Source organism: Electrona antarctica, assembly GCF_951216825.1.
Source record: "Electrona antarctica genome assembly, chromosome: 7".
Classification (NCBI taxonomy): domain Eukaryota; kingdom Metazoa; phylum Chordata; class Actinopteri; order Myctophiformes; family Myctophidae; genus Electrona; species Electrona antarctica.
Genome location: NC_136812.1, coordinates 41433246 through 41438036, shown reverse-complemented (window position 1 = coordinate 41438036; position 4791 = coordinate 41433246). Strand labels below are relative to the sequence as shown.

General features: G+C 40.6%; 1 long non-coding RNA gene across 2 annotated transcripts; it reads left to right on the top strand.

Annotated features, from left to right (window-relative positions):
• The first annotated feature begins 577 nt into the window (after window positions 1–577).
• LOC306926706 lies at window positions 578–3767 on the top strand. Of its 2 annotated transcripts, XR_013790420.1 has the most exons (6): window positions 578–761; window positions 953–1019; window positions 1176–1258; window positions 1381–1609; window positions 2533–2748; window positions 3655–3767. It is a non-coding gene; the product is annotated as an uncharacterized lncRNA (long non-coding RNA). The 2 variants fall into 2 exon arrangements; XR_013790419.1 differs by lacking the exon at window positions 1176–1258.
• Window positions 3768–4791: the final 1024 nt, after the last annotated feature.

The following is a 4791-nucleotide window of genomic DNA, read 5'->3' as shown; positions in this document are numbered from 1 at the left end:
GGCAAAGTGCATGCACTGTGGAGGAGAGCATTATGCTGGGTCAGAGAAGTGTACGAGGAAAGTGAAGGAGGTTAAGATACACAAGATGAAGGCAGAAATGAAAAATGTCTTATGCAGAGGTGGTAAAGAGAGTGGAGAAGCACAATGAAAAGAGGGAAACAGAAAAAGAGGGAAGGGAAAATGGACATGGCAATGATGGCATCTGCATATGTATGGATAAGACCCGGTTCCTGGCTTTTATAGCTATGGTTATAAACTGTGCTGTCGAAATCTCAAGCAAGTCGGAAAGAATAAAGATGGTGCTGGAAGCAGCCAGAAGATTCTTGAGGGTGGTGGATGTCACTGGGCAAGATCTGGACAGTGTGCTGAGGGAGGATTTCTCAGTGCCTGAGGGTCTGAGTAACTGAATGGAATAAAGGATGGGGTGGGATCACAATGGGTGGACATTAACCTTTTTATTTTAGTCGAGTTTTGATATGGCAGGTATAGTTTAAATTTGATCCATAATTTGGGTCAGAAGGTGGCGGTAATGCTCCAAAAACTGGAAGCCAACCGCCGTTAAACAACAAAAAGAAGAAGAAGATAACTATCTAGCTCTCACCCGCTACATATGACATTTATATTGACTTAAATCATTACAAAGTATAGTCAATTCAATAACTGTTAGTTTCTGTTGAGTGTTTATTATAAATCCAGCTCCTCATTCTGTAGCCTACTCATCCTGATTTGGGATTCAGCAACCAGCCAACATGATAAACACAGTGAGTCCATTTAGTTTTCTTTTATAGCCTACTGTTCTTTCAGTGAACTTCGGTTGATTGTACTTTAGCATTTGATGGTAAAGAAGACTACACCAAGACATTAAGTCATATGCCATCTCATTTCTGTAGCCATTCATTCATGATTATTTTCTTCAAATAATAATCTTTTCTTCATTATGAACTGTTACTAGATGCAGCTGTGTTTGCTGGTATCCATGTCCATACTGGTCCTTCTGGTCGCAGCAGCACCGGCAGCCGGTAGCCTACGTTCAGAGACATTCATTCAGTAGATTTTATTGGGTCAAATACAGCCCTGCAGTCTATTTGGCTACTTAAAGATGGCCGATCTACAAGCATACAATTCACCACTGTGACACATTGTGAACTGTTTTAATTTGAAATATTCACCTACAGGCCCAAAAGAGGAAAGCCAGATCCCATGAATCTGTATTTGAATTAACAATTCTAGTTCTGCTTCTGCACATGAGGGGAAAAAAGTAAAAACATAATAATTACCAGTTTCACTTAATGTCTCTTTGCTGTGGAATTTTTACATCTGATCTAACAATCCACCAATTTTCCTTTGGTAATTCTAATTCCATTACTCTCTGAAACACAGAGGGGCTTCCATTGATACATGCGGGTACTGGGGACCAGTGGGACCACTTCCTCCACGTCGTGTTGTTGGCGAAACTGCTGGCCATGTGGAAGTTGCGGCTATCGACCATGTGGAAGATCCTCCCCGTGTCCGTCATCCCCAACCCGCTGTCCAGTTTATTTTCGATGAATTCAGATCAATTAAAGCACAACTTCAAGAGCTACAGACTATGAGTAATGAAAATCATGGGGTAAGTGGCACCCATGGTGATAGATCTATTGTAACAAAAGCCTATTCACACAAGCCTATTCACACTATTTGTAATACTAGCAATGAACACATCAGAACCTAAAAAGGACATGTATCGTAATTTCTCCGTTCATTGTCAATGGCAAATCTTGAGACGTGTGGGGACAAAAGCTGTTTATAGAAGGGGCTAGCACCCCTTAAAAATCAAAACTCAACCCTTAAAGGAGTAGTTCACCCAAAACCTACACATCCCATCAATTTCTTTTTTGTTTTTGTTGCATTTCTGAGCCAATAATTTAATGACCGAGTCATCAGGCAATGGAGACTCCTACCGGAGACTCTTTGCCGGTCATCAAATTATTGGCTTAGGAATGCGACAAACTAAAACCCCCATGAATTCAAGGCTTAATGGGGTGTGTAATTGATAGAAAATAAGTCATTTTTGGGGTGAACTACTCTAAGGAAGGCATATCGCCTATAGCACATTTCAACAAGGGTGGTCGGACTGACAGATTAGAATCATTTAGCCTACTCACTCAGTCTGAATCATCAGCTTCAGTCTTTATTGTCTGCTGTTCCCCATTTTGCCAGCGAAGTCTTACTTGCAGTTGTTTCAGAAAAGTGTAGCCTCAGTACCCAGGCTTTTATTTTCGTTCGCATTTGGCTCAAGTGAGACTGACTTTTACTCAATGTCCAAGAATATGATGCCTGAATTATTCTTGGCTCTAGCCTCTGGCGGAACCGTTTGCCCAGTTCGACCCAATAATGAGTAAAGAAAAGGGTAGTGTGATGTGCTCCACAATAGCTCTTGAAAGGGGCCCCCAAATCCTTATCTATCTACTTCACATCATCAAATATATACTTTGTACTGATAAGGTCACAATTTCTGGTCTGAGCCTTTATAACTCTTCATTGTGTTGTCAGCTTCTGCAAATGGCCCTTTTCAGCGTCTATTACTATGCTGCCCTCGCCCAGGAACTGAGAGGCCGATAAAACGGGAGCGGCCACGTACTATAGTGAGACTGGGGCCTCGAAGGAGGCAGTGTACCGGAAGGGTGCCCGGGAGACTGCCGAGAAGAATTTCATAAAGGATCTCATGAGCTCCTACTATGGGGATAGTACTCCTCAGCCTCTTCCAAGGTGTGTCAATACTTTAACCCTCTACATATTGTAATTTTGTCTTCACTGTTCTTTGAAAACTTTAACTTGTCATTTTGTAGATTTCGATTGTTACAATTCAAAACCACTTCAAACCTATAATTTATAGATAGACTTTTGGCAATTTGAAAATGGCCGATATGCAGTACAAGCTCGCAACACGTCGCATTGTGAGCTTGTAGATCTGCATTTTCAAAGGAGTTTGAAAACTTGGTGGTGAGCAATGAGCATTCTGCATAAAGTAGCCTACTTTTGGTACGTAAAGTACATTTTGAATACCGAACTTGTAATAAGATTTATAATCTGTTTACTGAGACTGTTGGCCCCCTGTTATTGAACAAACACTTTAACCTTTTAACAAGTAGTACCCAAGAAGTACCCATTTGTGGGTCACAGACCAATTATTTTGGGGTCACAACTCGAGTAAACAAATCTAAGACATTCCATAAATTAAATAAAAATCACACCCGTGTGAACTGAGTGGTGCAGGGTCTTATATAGCCTGATCAGCTGTGGTCTGACGTAATGTCAGTGACCATAGTAACCATGCTAATTTTTTTGGTACAAACACGGGTACACGGGTACAAAGCCAGTTGTTGGCGTGGTTTACACCACTCAAAACTATATAATTAAGAAGTGGTGTAAATGGCAGATCTTCAGTGTTGTGAGCTTGTAGATTGGCTATTATATCACTAGTAGTTTGGGTCCCAGGCAAACGTCTAATTTCTTTCTTGGGTCTTGAGCTAAAATGTTTGGGAACAACTTACTTACACCACCAGAAGCTGAGGATCAGCTCTCTGATTCTAGTCCTATTCATGATTATTTTAAATGTATTAAACTCTTTTGTACAAATAGATATGCAAATAACGTTCCCTCGCCTTACCCCAGACACCGCAATGAAGACTGACCGCATGGAATTGGAGGATGATCACATGTATAATTACTGAACTGATCTAAATGCTTTGTCAAGATGGCTTAATAAACTGAAATCTTCAGATTCACAGATGATTTATTACCCCTTCAGAAAGTGTCTTGAGACAGTTCACATTTTGATATAAATTCTATACACATTGGTACTAAGTGGGCACTGGGAACCTAATTACTTGATGGAGACATCTATTGCCCCACACTGGGGGAAAAACCCATACATGGGGCAAAATGCCACCTTATTGCATCACTTCCATTATCCTTTGTTCTTTCTCCTAAAAAATGGATGGTCTCTTGACCTGAATTAGCCTGTAGATATGAACAGTTCACTTATTTAAAAAAAAAAAAACTATTTCAATAATGAAAGATTCACCAAGCCTATTTTTTTTTTTCCATTATAGCCCAATCCCTTATCTTTTTGTGAATAGGAGGATCACACTGAAAACTAGAAAAAGTGCCCTTCTGGGCACAGGTCTCCACCAGGAGTGTGTGATGTTTGGAAAAATGTTTAGGAGTAATATAAACATGTTTTGTTTGTTTTCTTGCAACAATTTTCTTCATTTTGTTGAGGAAATGCAGAGCCAGATCACTCATAGCATCTCTGAGGATAGAATTCTGGATGAGCAGGACATGTGCAGCATTTTGTACAAAAAGGGCTACTCCTGAGAACTTTGGAAGGCAATCTTAGATAATCAGTGTAGAATCTGAGAAATCCAACAGGCTCGTCTTGATCTCATGACTACAGAGATCATGTGTACCGCTTTGGATGAAATCTGTGCGACTAACATAAACAATGTGTTTTGCAGAAATTGGCCTCATGGTGGCGCTATAACCGGCAGATGTAGAGGGATGCAGGGAAAATGTTTTTCCATGGCCTCTAGGGAGTGCGCATACATAAGTTGTATACAGATCGATGCAGTTATAGGTAAAAACAGGAATTGGCCTGTTATAGCGCCACCGTGAGGCTGATTTGGGGAAAGAAATAGTGTCATGTCATCCTAGCCTGGCTAATAAGCCAGATTAATATCACACACATTTTTTTTGCCAACGGCTGATTCGGTCTGGTTTATTAACCAGGCTAATGTCATCCTCGGCCTA